The sequence below is a fragment of the Myodes glareolus genome, chromosome 23 (assembly GCF_982192425.1).
Source record: "Myodes glareolus chromosome 23, mMyoGla1.1, whole genome shotgun sequence".
Taxonomy (NCBI): Eukaryota; Metazoa; Chordata; class Mammalia; order Rodentia; family Cricetidae; genus Myodes; species Myodes glareolus.
This window is the reverse complement of record NC_142048.1, coordinates 6,753,267-6,769,175: the sequence shown is the minus strand read 5'-3', so window position 1 is coordinate 6,769,175 and position 15,909 is coordinate 6,753,267. Positions and strand designations below refer to the sequence as shown.

At 43.3% G+C, this 15,909-nt stretch overlaps 1 protein-coding gene and 1 pseudogene across 11 annotated transcripts in view; one reads left to right on the top strand and one right to left on the bottom strand.

The window, feature by feature from the left end:
* Csgalnact1 (chondroitin sulfate N-acetylgalactosaminyltransferase 1) overlaps positions 1 to 15,909 on the bottom strand; it is a 316,687-nt gene that overhangs the window by 255,843 nt on the left and 44,935 nt on the right. The window lies entirely within an intron of this gene.
* Positions 14,247 to 15,648, top strand: LOC148118294 (large ribosomal subunit protein P1 pseudogene; annotated as a pseudogene).

Here is a 15,909-nt window from a genome sequence, read left to right as displayed (position 1 = left end):
CCGCCATTTCTCAAGTGTCAAAGAATGGAAGTTCCACTCCCTTAGTACCTAATCTAACCAGAGGTTTTCACTCCTTGGACAGGAAGAAACAACTACCCAGAGGGAGTGTTGTTATTCTATTACAGCTGAGATCATGAAGAGGAAATGCACTTCCAGCCACTGATACTCTCAGGCCAGTTTCTCCTTTAAGTAAAAATCACAAGGCCATGGCTACAGGAGATACTGTGAGCCCCAAGGGAATGCTCCAGTTGGTGGTGGGGACTGAGCTGGCAAGCGAGGCTACGGACAATCACCAGCTGAATTTCCACCACACATTGTTGTTGACAACTCTGGTAGTTTGGAGCATACTGGAAGAGCTCAAGAGTGAGGGACCTAACGATACTCACGTGACAACACCCTCCCAGGGTTTGTGCCTCGGTTTGTAGGTGGCCAGTTGATGCTACGGAAGACAGCTCTGACTGGGGACGGAACAGTGGGCAGATGCTGTTCCCATGCGGATGCCACTGGGGATGGCCATACCATCCACCAACTTTAATTAATATGAAATCTCCTCAGTTTATTGGGAAACAAGATGGCATCCCAAACAATAGGGGAGGCCAGGCAGAGGGTAGGCAATCCCCTGAGCTGCACTGAGAGTCCCTGACTGTACAGAAAATGATTCTTCCAGTGTCTTGTATGTGGCAATGCAACAACGTGTACTTAGGAAAAAGTAGAAAAGGAATTAGGTCACACATGTGAGTAGGAAAACCAGCATGTTTTTCTTCATGCTGGCTTCATCTCACTCCCCACACAAAGAGAAAGAAGAAAAAGAAGAGAATATCAATATGCTTTTACCCACTTCCGTCCCTCTGGTAATTGCTCTGATCTCTTTGCCTCCGCTAAATTCATCTTATTTTTTCAGTCTCTGTGTGTGAGATGTTTATGTTTATGTGTGTTCGTATGTGTGCTCAGGTGTGTACAGACATGCACGCATGGTCCCATAGAAAACTACTGACATGATACTAAGTAACTTCCAAGGCCATGTCCGAACTGTTGTAGTGTATCTCTGCAACAAATTAGGAAAGACCCTCCCCAAGTCCAGCTGCCACGGCAGCCCACCATGTGTCCCAACGGGGGATGGAGGATGTCCATTTGGGCCTCCGACTGTCAGTCCTTCCCGGGCTTCTAGTCTGAATATGGAGCTGACCAGAAGTCACATGAGTGGCCATCTTTGAAATGAAGTCTTGTCTCTAGCACACTCTGAACTTTCCAGCGTACTATGCGAAGAACCCAAACCTTCCATGCCAAGCTGTGCCCCAGGCACCTGATCTGAGCTCAGCACCTGACTTGGTGTCAAGTCATTGTTTGGGAGAGCTTAGCAATGCACCATAGAAACTGTGTAGACAGCTAGAGTCTACTTACCTCTGGGTTGATACATGGAGAGGAATGCCATATCAAGACTTTTCTACACTAAACTGTTGAATGGAAGGACACTGAGTTAGACAGATTTCTTTAGGAAGGCCCCAGCAGGCCACACTAAAATAGAGACATTTAAGTTGCTCAAGCTCCATGTCACTAAATACGAACTAATTTGGTTTTTGACCTTGCCAGAACCCAGGTGAGATAACAGATCAACCCCCAAACAGGCAGGCCTGATCATGTAAGGAAGGCTGGGTTGACCTGATATCAGCCACCCAGTTCTTGAATCTTTGTATTGTTTTGTTTCCTTGTTCCTGCTCAGGCTACTTCATAAAAAAGAAAAAAATCAAATGGCACAGTGCCCTGCCCAGGAGAGATCGCCTTTCCTTCCTCTATAGATGAAAGGTTTCTGACTCACAAGTCACTAACAGTCAAAGTAAAGTACACTGTTGTACTGACAAAACGTGTGGGTTAGGGGCTTTCTGTGGGTGGTGGGTTCTGGGATTGTTTTGTACACTTGTGCGTGTGTGCGTGTGCATGTGTGTGCATGTGCGTGCATGTGATGGTGTAAATGTGGAAGTCGGCAGGAGTTGCCCTCTCCTTCTTTCCCCACACAGATCCCAGAAAGTCAGCTCAGTGAACTAGCTCACTTGGCAGCGCCATTGCTTCCAAATCATTTTGCTGCACTTGTTTGGAAATTTGTAAAGAAAGAGCCTCACTATATAACTCAAGCTGGCCTTAAACTCGGCATCCCCCTGCCTCAGCCTCTGCTGTTCCCATCTATACTCAACTCCCCGACCCCCACTCCCATGTGCCACCACAGTCCTGCATTTACAGTTTCTATCACCATTTCTTCTTAAAAAAAATTTTTTAGCAAAGCCAATATAATAAATGTTATACTATATATTACCCTTGATTGGAAAAATGCAGTTATAAACTTAAGAGAATCATAAAATGGTACCTTGCAGCTAAAGTTACAGGTAGTTATTTCTTTAAAAGTTCCTACTATTGATTAGGCAATTACTATGTGAAGATTTTGGGAACTTGTTTTCAGAACATGTAAACTTACAATTTTGATTTTTCAGAAGGCAATGCTAATTGAATTTACAGCCATGTAAAGCTGCTTTTAAATGTTAGTATCCAGGAAGACAGGAGGCAGCTCCTTAGTTACATGCTCACTGCTTACGCATGAGAAACTGATCTCAGATACCCACATAAGAACCATGCATGGAGGTGCATAACTGGCTGGGTGGGGCAACAGTGTCAGGCAGATTCCCAGGGTTTGCTGGCCAGCCAGTCTAGCAGAAATGGCAAGCTTCAGGTGCAGTGAAAGACTTTGTCTCAAAGTATAAGGTGGAGTTGAAGAAAATGTTCAGTAAGTAAGTGCATTTAACACCAAGCATGATGACATGAGTTCCGTTCCTAGAATCTACACAGGGGAAGGAACAGGTGGACTCCTGCACACTGTTCTCTGCCCTCCACCTACACACAAACACACACACACACACACACACACACACACACACAAGCAAATGGAAGGAATTGAAACCTCAGGTGGAAAATGATGGAAGAAGACACCTGAAGTCAATCTCTGGCCTCAACATATACACATAGGCAAGCAATACCTGAACACACACACACACACACACACACTATCATCCAGGTAAAGTCATATATGATTTATCTGTATCATTATAAATTTATTGATTCCTATAATTTGCTCCAGGTCCCAGAACATAGATTTTTCTACTTTCCATCTTAATTCTCTCTCTCTCTCTCTACAAAGCAAACACAACAGAAGTTTCTGGAAATATGATATATGGAACTATTAAATAGTAAAGCAGCTCATGTTTCTCCTAACTCAGAATTTGGCTACAGTTAGCAAAACTGGAAATCTAGAAACCATGTATTAAACAGATTCTTGTTCTGTAAACAAAACTCACTTGCAATAAACTACATATGATACTCAAATTTGCTTGATCACAATAGAGGTGTTTAAAAATACATGACTGGAATTCACATTTGCAGTTTGCAGATGGAACAATAAAGACACTCTGGATCAATAATTAATATGTGACTGAAATCCATGGAGAAGGAGTCAGCAAGTTTTGGAGAGCTGCCCTTTTTATCTGCCAAGTTTGGATCATTTTTGCTCAAAGAGCAATGTGAGAAATTAGGTAAAGTTTACAAGAAAGAGACCTGAGATGGAAGATGAAGAGATGTTCCCTCCTCTGTCAAGATCACTGGTTTGGACTACAGTAGTCCTCAAAGACAACAACTGACTTACTAACATCCCATTGGCTTATTACAGAACCAGATGTAACAGGCACTCTGAGCAGGAACATACAGAATGACTGTGAAGGCAAACGCACTACACTACACGCATCAGGTAGTCCTAGACGTCCAGTCCAGCCTTGAGAAGGCCCAGACAGTTCTCTGACTACAGGTGACTTCCCCATCTCACAGTCTCTGATAGCCCAGTCAGCATCAGCTAGCAAGAGTATTTGCACCAAAAATCAATGCCCACTACAAGGACAAAGCCAAATTCCTTAAAGTATATAGCCTAGTCTCATTTCTTATAAGACTATGACTTAGGGCTAGGACACAGCTACAAACTCCACAGGAGGTCCAGAGGGTGATGGCTGCCCAGTCCTGCTGCACTGCAGGTTCTGATGGTGGTCCAAGCCTGACAATCAAAGCCAGACAACTGAGGGTAAGACCAGCCCTCAATAGCGGCCTTCCACTACTGCTCCCTAGCCACGTGACTATGAACTGGTGACGTGGCTTCTGGAAGCCTCTGCTGTGGCAGGATGGAAATAAGAATGCTTGCCTAGGACAGAGTGACTAGCCAAGGTACTAGAGTATATGTACTCTCTAAGTACATCCCTTAGTGACAATGTCGTCTGGGAACCAGTAGGTAGTGCAAATGTCTAGACCCACGGAGACATGCTTAATCATGAATGGAGGCAAGGAGTTGGGTATCCGAGCCATCTGCATTTTAGCAGGTCCTCGGGTGAGTCACAGAAAATTTGAGGGCTGTTGAGTAGCTGGAAGCCTTGTCAGCGTTGTTACAGACAACTTGCATCATTTTCTCTCTATGGTGCAGACAGCACAGTGTTCTCCTTCCGTGTGCTGTACGTGATGCCGTGCTGAGGGCAGCCATCACAATAATGGAGGTGAGTCAAGCAGAAATTGTTCTATCTAGGCCATCTGGAAGGGGGGCAAGGACCAGAAGATGCCCTAACTCATAGTTTATAGCTCATATGACTAACTCAGAAAAGTGTTACTTTTGTAGCCATTCAGGACATTGAAACATTAAAATGAGCTTTTCAGAAAGAGGGTTTTATTTTACATTTATCAGAATAGGATTTTCTGTTGCTCATCTAGAAAAGTTCAGTCACTTATAATGGATTGAGGGGTCAGCTCTGACATGAGGGTGTTAATGAGAATATCTGGATTCCAAAAAGAACCCACGAGAATCCTAAAATCTGTCTCACCTTCTAACTGGCCTAAGAATAAGCAGTCACCTAACACAGGCCTCTGTATTACTAGGACCCAAGCCTATGCCTTGGAAGACCCAATGGATGCCACATAGTTGGTCTTAACACCAGGAGGTTCTACAATGACACTGCCGCCCATCGGTACCCTGGCCAAGAAGGTTTAGAACTCCTGCTACCCCAGGCTTACACACTAGTCGTGTGCCCACTCACTCTTTGATCCATCCCTGATCCATCTAAAAACTATCTCTTCCAGACTCAACTGTAACAAACCCCAGCCATATTCATCGGAAGACTAGAGAAGAGAGGTAGGAAGGAGCAGAGCACCCTGCTCCCTTCCTCTCTGTTGTAATGATCTCACCAGTGGTGGTGCTAAGGTTGGAATGTCAAGTCTAGGCATGAGAAACTTCGTCCATGGTGCATTCACTGAGGGCAGGATAGCGCTAAGAGGTGATCCGTTCAGTGCCCTCAGGAATGAATCCATGCCATTACCACAAGGGTCCATTTAGTTCCTGCCCTCTCTCTCTCACCCTCTGATTTTTCATCATGGGATCTTTTGGATTTTCTGAACACCAGAGACAATCAACTAATGACAATCGTGCCCATTATATGTCACCCAAGCACAAAGACACCAAGATAAGTGGCTTGCATTTCTGTGACGCCATTTTTATCAGACATTTTCCATTTTTGGTTCTGGGTACTTCTGGGAGCTGCCGCCCTGATCCCATTCTTGTTCTCCAGTTACATCAACATTCCCCCTCTGTTCCACCATCCTTTGTGGTATTGGGAGTTCCAGTTGCTAATCTCTGAATGACCTCATCATCTCCTGTTCGGCTTTTCACATCTTCCAAAGAGCTTCATATCTAAGTCCTTGTCTTAAAGTGCTCGCTTGATTCCGCAGGCCGTGGCTCATCAGTCTCCTTTCACGTCTTCGGTCTTGACCACGGCCTGTCTGATGCCTTCCCAGCTGACCTGGCTCTCTGCTCAAGGCTTTTCCTTAACGTCTTCTCCTCCAGGGAGCCAATGCTCATATATTGATCCTCAGTTAACACACTGGACCCTGCAATGATGGTCCACTACCAGCCAAGCCCTGGCCACCCACACACCATGCTTCTGGGACTAACTGGTCCCTGAGGTATCTGCCATTCACTTCACCTTGAACATGGTCTATGCCATTGTCTTCACTAATCAGGTAAGAAAAAAGTTAAAATCCCTAAGTCACGAGCACTAAACCCACCTGGTATTTTCATAACTCTCTATTTCCTTTTGGCTGTAGAGACACAACAGATGCAGAAATGAGAGTCAGAACACAGTGTTCCAGAAAATGACTATGTTTTGGGCAATGGTCCACATGGGTGCAGTAAGGGCAGGATAATGACTTTTTGCTTTGTAGGCAGATTGACCCCATGCCATGACTTGCATTATAAAAGAAATCACTGAATTATCCTTAACAACCAATCTTAGAACATTTGACTCTTAATTAATGTTTTAAAAGTTAAAGAAAAATAAAGAAACAGCCTATAATGAAGACTCTGGACTACTGACTTGGGATTGGAGCCAGCATGCCAGGGCAAAGACGCTCCTAAGTGCATAGCAACATATTCATACATGTGTCCTTCTTCACTGAGGCTCCTGGAAATCCTCAGCTAGTGCTCACCGGAGCTGACAGACTGGGGAACCGCGTGGCCCCTGCGAATGTTAAGTGAACTGAAACATGTGATTAACAACTTCACGACAGCTTTTGAATTTTTTCATTCCCAGTCTTTCCTTACAGAAACTCTGGCAGCTATCTTAAGAAAAAGCACATTAGTAAAAATAAAAAATAAAAGAAAGAAGAGGGCTAGCTACAGATTTGAAGGCCGCTTTCCAAAATATCCACCATACGAGTACACAAGTGAGCCAAGAGTTTGTGCTGGGATGCCCGGACATGAACAAGGACACACAAAGTTACCAGGTCTGCAAAAGAATTACAAAGCTCCTCAAGGTGCCACAAAGGTGCCCTGGGGTCGACATGGCTGCTTACCTAAAGTCTGCTCTTCCTTTGGTCACTTATATTTGTATGGTGAGAAATTCTATTATTTCAGTACTATCTGTGCTGATGTAGAACCCCCCACCAAGCCTTCTCTATACAGCGTGAACTACAGAACATTTTACATATATGATCAGTTTCCTAAAACTCTTCATTTAATTCCAAGCTTCCACACAACAAGCAGCAATTGGAATCACTGACTTTGAATTTGATTTCTGTTATTTCTTCCATTCATGGGTCCAGAATGGGAAGGCAGCAGTGTCAGAGTCTGTGTTACATGTAGTGCCTTTGTTTTCCTTTAACTGAAAACCAACAAAGAGAAAACAGAGCAGAAGTCATTCTGGTTCCTTTCTCCAGTTTGCACTAACTCCTCCCTCCTGGCTTCAGTTTCTCTCCTTATAAAGTGAGGAGGTTAGATTGAATAAAGTCACTAGGACTTGCTGGCCAGTCACCTTAGCCTACCTGGAGAGTTCCAAACTAATAAGAGACCCTGTCTCAAAAAACAAGATGGAAGGCTCCCAAAGAAGGACAATCAACATTACCTCTGGCTCCATGTGCACCTGTATACAGGTATGTCAGCATGCACAAAAACATAAACAAACAAACAAATAGCACATTGATTTCACAATAAACCGAGAAATGCAGGTTTAACTCAGAATATGACTAGGGTATGATAAAGTAAAGCAACGAACTCTTAGACTCCTGGTATTTTAAAAACTGCATTACAGTTTGGGGTAGAGATTGTGAATTACAATGTCAAGACAGAAATGTAGGAGATGTGGGATTGTCTCCAAAAATTACTGAGATTTCACACAATATAATGCACCATATTTCATATTTTAAAAATATGTGGAGTCAAACACTTTTTCTTTTGCTAGAGAAAATGCAGTAATATTTCTAAATGATTTTTCTGCCAACATTTGAGGCACCAAAAAAGCATTATACTGCAAAAGACTTCATCCTGTCATAAAGCCATTAGCAATGATGAAAAATGATGGCATTGTTATGCTTCATTTATAGTTTCTTAATAAAATAAAAAATGAACAAGAAAACAGTTTGGACCTAAAATTTCCAAGATCTTAAAAATATCAGACTGGTAAAAAAAAACATGTGTGTAGACCCAGGCTTTATTTTTAATGTGCCCAAATCACTGCCGCAAGCAAATGTTGAGTTTTCTTTCCCCCCCTCCAAAAAAAAAAAATCACAGATTTAGTCATCTTGTGGCCCAAATCACTGTCATAGAAAATCGGGAGACTCACAATAGGAAGTAAGCTTGTCCCCGATCCAAATTACAGTTTACACCATTGGTCTTACAAATAACCCATGTATTCCTAGTAAAGGAAGACACTGAGTATCCTGTTTTTAAATCAGTACCTTATCTTAATCCAACAGACTATTCTTTCTAAGAAATTCAGGTTAGGAACAGAAGAATTAGGTCTGGGAGAGGAAAACTGCATCATTTGTTGAGTGTTCACTATGAGCGGAGCTTGTGACCAAGGGACACAATCTAGGCGATTTTATAGGTACTTACAGATGAAAAGAGCAAACCATTTCATCAAATATGTTGTTGGTGAAATACAAGAAATAGTAACCACATTTGAGAGTGAAATATTTTATATTCTAGGACAGATGAAGGATGGTCTTTGGAGGTACACAACGTCTCGGTTAGCTGGGGTTCAAAGTTAGTGTTCCCTATTGTTAAATTTCAATAGCTCACCTTAAAAACCACCCTTGGCTGGCTGCCTTCCCCGACAGGCGTTAGATGAGTCTGGCGTGTAGTCTATTGGCCATTGCTTTAAACCATTATGAAATTCTTCTGGTAGTCATTCATCCATCTAATATCCATGCTCCTGCACTCATTCTTTCTAGGAATCTTTATGTGTGTCATGTGATACAACTTCATGGAAGCATGATGCCATGGAGGGGACAAGTAGGGCACCCACACCAGTGCTATGCCAGGACTCACTGTTCGCTGTGAAAGAGTAACATTTAATATGTAGCCAGAACAAGGCATAAAAACACCGTGAGTCCAGCTATCCCACCCACATGTGCCGAGGGCAGGCTCTTGAAGAAAATGTTTAACACCCATGTTCATTGTAGTGCTACTCACAATGCCAAAAGGTGGAGACAAACCAGGTCTCTATTAATAAAGGACCAAAAGTAGAGTGGACACACAACAACATATTATTTACCCTTACAAGGAAAGATATTCTGAGACATGCTACAATGGGCATTAACTCTGGTGGAACAGTATGATAAACGAAATAAAACAGTTAATAAAAGGTAAATGCTGGGAGAGCCCACTTGCATAAAGCACCATGAACACTCACAGAAATACCAAGGTAGAATGATGGTTGCCAGGAGCTGGGGGTGGGAAAGAGGGAATTATTGCTGAATGGGAACAGAGCCTCAGCTTTGCAGGATAGAGCCTTCAAGAGACTGGGTGGTAATGGTCACTGGACAGCGTGAATATATAGTATGCCATGGAACTCTCTACTAACCTGGTGAATGTTAAAGGCATTTTATCACACTTTTTAAAAGCTGTGGTAGACATGATTTATTTTAAAATAGTAAGTGAGGCATAAGAAAATTAAATCCTTTTTTCTCTACTATAAATCATTGATTGCACATATGAACTTAGAAATTAACCATTCTACTTCTGAGCTGTGATATTAGACTCAGACTCACAGCAGGTTCGCAGTCTACCCTGACAGAACTCGAGGGTAGCAAGTCCTGATGCTCTGTTGCCATGATGCTCTTCTGGGAATATAAGCTCAGTGGGCCACACTTTCCTGCCCATAAATCACCTCCTCCTTTGCATCTCAAGATGAATCATCAGGTGCAGGTGCCTGCTTCTGAGTTCATGGCCTCCACCTGATCCCCAAGCCTCACACAGTGGCAAGAAAGAACTGACTCCCAAAAGTTGGCAGGCACATGCCCCTCTTCCATAAGTGTGGTTGCATGTGCACAAGCACAAAAAAATAAACATAAAATGTTGAATTAAGCAAAACAGATCAAATTTCTTGAAACCCGAAGGTAGTTTTGCTGCAGTGAGGAGTGGCTGTGGCCGAAGTCAGTAGTTGCTGTTATGATGATGTCTGCTCACCCTTTGAGTGACAGGACATTTATATTTTTGAAAGGAAAAAAGTTCCTGAAATAAAATTACCTTTCCCAAGAACCACTGAGAATGGGGCCAGGCATGGTGGCACATGCCTTTAATCCCAGAAGTCTGGGAGGCAGAGGCAGGTGGATTTCTGAATTCGGGCCAGCCTGGTCTAAAACGTGAATTCCAGGACAGCAAGGGCTATACAGAAAAACCTGTCTCAAAAAACAAACGAAAAAAAGAAAGAAAGGAAGAGAGAAAAAGAAAGAGGAGGAGAAAAATGACACTGGACTTTCAATCTGGAGGGTATGGGACCAGAATCCTTACTGATAGGCACTATAGGCCAATAATGTAAAAAACACAAAGACTAATAGGCTCTACAAGCTACTACTACTACTGCTACTAACACACGCGCACACACACGTGCACACACACACACACACACACTAATCTAATCTTCATACCACTTTGTTGACATTGCCAAATCCTGAATGCCAATTCATTTTCTACCAATTCCTAAATGGTCAGAGACTACTTTGAACTAAGCCCCAGCATCTCCCCTCAACATGAGGATGGAAACATACTTTGAGAGTATAGTTGCAAATAAACTCAGACATGGAAATTTTGGGGGTGGGTTTATCAAATGAAAATGGTTTGCTCTCCACTAATGCTATAGGACACTCACAAATAAATAAGGGCATGCACGAGTGACAGCTGGGGAGTTATTTGTAGGCTTGGTTTTTGTCTCTGAACTCATCAACCCTTCTCCATTTAACGATTAGCTCATTAAAATTAAGGAGAATGCTGTCTCATGCTCTAAAGGGATTCTGCCAGAGGGCTCAGAACTGTCGCCCCTGCAGAATAGGACAAAATCTTGGCTTAGTGCATACTGCTGTTGTCAAAGCATAAATTCCTCTACATCCTCCAAGGAAGTGTTACTTCCTAAGAGGAAAGGGGCAGTGTTGACAAATGAATCCTCAGGGAGCACTTGAGGCGCTGCAGTGCAGGCAGCCATGGAGCCGGGAGATGCAGGTGCTAAAATCAGAAGCTGGAAGACACTGAATCAGCTTTAAAGTAGTGTCTTTTCCCTGCCCAGAATCCACAAAACACCCAGAAGCTCCTCAGTTTAGCCTTGGAGAAGTCATTTTAACCAGGACAGGTAAACAGTGGTCGCCAATGTCCGCAGTAGGCAGCGGGCCACACTGAGGTTGAGGTCTTCTTCAGAGTATGCAACCCCAGCAAAAGTACTGTGTGGATAAGTTCCCCTTCCTCTCAACACAAGGACAGTCTATAGGCTAAAAATATTCCACAAAAGGCAAACTTGCAACCCCAAAGATGTATGGAAAAACAGGAAGGAGGAGGCAGGAGAAATCTTATCAGTACTAACAGAACCTTTCAATAGCAGGTCACTGCCGTTTTCATCTTTGAACCAAAATAACCCACCAGGAAACCAGAGGGTTTTCTCAAGAAAAAGCCTCAAAAGGTCAAATGGGATTTCAGAACAACAGTATCAATGAAAACATTGGGGCTGAGTCCAGGAAATTCTTAGCTGGTTGACAGATCGAGTGGTTCTATGTGTAAAAACACTATCTGTTGTGGAAAGTCCTTCTGTCTATGTGTTGCTTTTATTGGTTAATGAATAAATCTGTTTTGGCCAGTGGCTTAGCAGAGTAGAGTTAGGAGGAGAAAACTAAACCGAATGCTGGGAGAAAGAAGGCGGAGTCAAGAGATGCCATGGAGCCACCACCAGGAACATCATTTCGTTTAATGTTGCATGGTGTAAAATAATGGCCTGCATGTTCAATAGGTCAGAAGTAGGAGAAGGTATGTTTCTAATGCATGTATCAGAGATAGGAGTAATTTGTACTTTGAGCAATGATCAAAGGCAGATAAGTGAACCTGGAGATGCTCAGCAGCTAAAATGTCTACTGAACAAGCATGAGTTCAAGTCCCTAGCACTCCCCAAAAACTCAGGTGCAGTAGGGAGAGTGGAAACAGGAGGATCCCTTGAGTTCACTGTCAGCGAGCTTAATCTAACTAATGCTTGCCAGGTTTAGTGACAACCTAGTTTCAAAATATAACATGAAAACAGTAAGTGGAGATACCTGCTTTCAAACTCTGGCCTCCACATACCCACAAGAATACATGTGCCACACACAAACACACTCTACACATACCCAAATACCCACATGAACACAAACATATACACACACACTAACAGAACAGAGATTGTTCTGGTGTTTGTTGGGGTGGGGGACTCTGCAATAATCATAAAACCATTCTACATCTAAAAGAAGAGCCTGTTGATAGTAGTACTACTATGAGTACCAATGAGACCACCTCAGACAACACGTAGAGACGCCCTCTCAGGGTCCCCTACAAACATAACCAACCATGGAGAACGAGACAAACTTAACTAACATGCTCTGAGAGATCTCAAAGTTATCTTCAAACCATGTGAGATGTCAATGACACAGATCCTGAAATAACTAAACTTGACTCAATCTGGAATCAGCTAAAAGGCAAACAGCCGGGCACTCCTGTGATGGGTTTTCTTAATGAAATCATTTGAAGCGGGAAGACCCACCTTACATGTGGGTGGCATCTTCCAGTGGCATCTCTGATGAAAAGGAGATACAAGAAAAATGTGCTTTTTACCTGCTTGCTTTCTCGCTTGATGGCAATTTCTTCTACTCTGTTGCTGCTGCTTTCCTTTGCTGATACCAGAACCCAGCTTCTTCCGGTCTCCAGTGTGGATTAAAGACCGGCACCTCTCAAGGAATTTTCCAGGGCTTTGGCACTGGATTGTGGCTGCTAAGGCACCCAGCCTTGTAGAGTAAGCAACTACTGGATTCTTGGCCTTTTCAGTGTAAGACAGCGTTTGTTAGACTGTATGATGTAAGCCGATCTATTTTAATGACTAATAATCCTATCGGTTTTATTCCTCTAAGAACCCTAATAGAGATTGCGGCATCAGAAATGGGGTGATTGCCTTGAGAGCCTAAGGCTTTGGGGCTGTTTTGTTAAAGGAAGCTGGAAGGGTTAGGTTCATGGAGCCAGCAAATCTTGGAGCTACAGGAGGGAGGATGTAATAGGACAGTCTAATGGGAGTCTGAAGACAGTAATGCTGAGGGAAGGAAGGACAACGGAAGGAGGCCTGACTCACGATGCTTCAAAGAAGAACAAGGACTCTATCAGGAACTTGGGTAGGAGCCATTAGTGTGATGTGTCAGCCAATAATCTGGCTTCATCCTGACCATATTCTGAGATCCTATGTGAAGGCAAATTTAAAGATAGTGAACTGATTTGTTTGACAGAAGAAACTGTAAGACAGAATGCTTTGCAAGCTTGTGCTGAAGAAGCAATTTTAATTCATGGACCGGTCAACACCATTGTAAAGGGGCCCGTCTAACACATCCACGGTTGGCCTGCATTTCCTCAGGATCAACACACAAAAGCTGATACAGCTGTGGTGGGGGCAGCTACATCTCAGTCTCCAAGTCCAACTTGGCAATATCTTAAGAGTCATCCATGTAGCACTGGTGTTGAAGGCATGAGGGTTCTCAGGTTGAGGGGGTCATGAAGAGCAGCTGAGGACAGACACTCAGTGATAGGTCTGAAGTCTCTACAAAGAGACCCTGAGAGGGGTGAAGGTGAGGACTGAGCTGCAGAGGAGACCCCAGAATATTAGAGATGTCAGAACCATGAGCATCCATCAAAGAGAACTTGAGTTGAGGAACAGAGCCAACCTGTCCTCCAGAGAGAAACTGGGTGCTGTCGGTGTCCCAGCTCGAGGAATATGGCTGTCCCTGCTATTTGCACTACAGATGACAACCCCAGATGCTCTGCCTGGAGACACAGGATTTGGTGTTTACCCTACCAGAGTTTGGTTTTGCACTGGTAGGATTGTTTTATCCCAAATTTTCCCTCTTAAATTCAGAATGTTTACTCTTAAAAGAGTGTAACAGTATGTATTATTGCACATCAGAAGTATAAAACATAGTTTTTACTGTGTAGGAGTTTGTAGTGAAAAGACTTTACCTCAGTGAACTGAACCATGACTCCCCTATGCTTCTTTTCTCAGGGTATTTTAACTACAGCCAACAAAAAGGAAAACTAACCGAGCTCCCAGAACTCCTTTGCTGTGAAGAGATAAGATGAGCCGGGGGGGGGGGGGGGGGTGAGGAGGAAGGAAGCAGGTCACTTCGGCTCTGAAGTCATGCTCACTCGTCACAGTCCTCTCTTTTACTTTGATGGCATTTTGTTTGGTTTAATTTGGTACTGGAGATGGAGCCTAGCGGTTCATCCATGCTAGGCCAGTGTTTTGCCACAGAACTAATATTATCCAAGCCCTTAATTTTATATCTTAACAGTTGAACCACGCAGTGGTTTGCTTCAAGCAAGGTACATGCACATGAGCTCCTCTGCATCTACTCCACCCTCGTCCTGCGGGAGGACAAGGTGAGGGTCATGAGGATAGGGTCAATGCCCTCATCAGCGCAGCTGGTATCAGTGTTGAACCTTTCTCGCCTGGCTTGCTTGCAAAGGCCCTGGCCAGTGTCAACAGTGGGAGCCTCATCTGCAATATACAGGCTGGGGGTCTGCTCCAGCAGCTGGAGTCCGCCAGCAGGAGGTCCTGCCCCCTCTACCGCTGCTGCCCAAGTGAGGAGAAGGAGGTAGAAGCAAAGAAGGAAGAATCTGCGCAATCTGATGATGACATGGGCTTTGGTCTTTTTTTTTTTTTTTAACTAAACCTTTTGTTAACTTGTATAATAAAAAGCTAAACCTGTTTAAAACAACAACAACAACACTCCTTTTTGTAATTTGGTCCTCAATACAATAGTATTGAGAGATGTCTGGGCCACATGGTTTTGCAGTCATAAAAAGATTCATATTTTTCTCATGAGAGTGAGTTAGTTCTCTTGGGAAGGGTTCTGCTCCTAAAAGAGCAAATTGAGAGATAGCTCAGCTAGTGAAGGTGCTTGCCCTCAAGACCATCTGTCTGAGGTCAGTCCCTAGAACCCATGAGGTGGAGGGGACAACTGATTCCCAAATGTTGTGCTCTGACCTCTACCAAAGTATCACGACACTTGCTGCATATACATAATCAATCAATCAATCAATCAATCACAAATAAATGATGTTTATTAAAAATTAAAAAGCATGTTCTTATGAGTTCAACTCCTCAGCTCGTTAGTGACCCCTCTGCCCTTCACAAAATTATAATCCAGCTGTGGTCCTCATCAGAAGCTGGGTGGATGCCAGCCCCAAACCTTTTAACTTCCTAGATCATGAAGCAAACTAAAAGTTTTTCCCAAGAGAATAAGCCAGCAATAGCACTAAGCGGAGGGGCAGGCAAGAAGCCTTCCGTTCTCGTGATGCCCCAAACAAAGGTGTAATATCTAACCTTATCGCATACCACATAAACTGACGCAGACATGTTATATAGCTGCTTCGGGTTTATTTCTTCATCTTTGCCTGGTAATCTTCATTTCACAAGAAAGAACAAATGGAAATATGAGAATATATTTAAAACTGACCATGTATGCTGTTTGCATGTCAATAATTCCAGCACTCAGGAGGCTGAGGCAGGGGGATTACAAATCCAAGAATTTCCTGGATTGGGGGAAAGGTACTGTGTTGCATTTATGAACATCTATATCTTTGTTATCATTCTTTTCCCTAAAATGCATGTGGGTTTTCATATATGTGTACACATATGTATGTGTGTATATTTGTGGTGAAAACTAGAGGTCAATGTAGAATATTTTCTTTCAAGGCACTGTGTACCTTATGTTTTGTGACGGGATCTCTCACTGAACCTAGGGCTCACCAATTCGGGTAGGCTGACTGCTCAGGAATCCCCAGAGACCTTCTTGTAT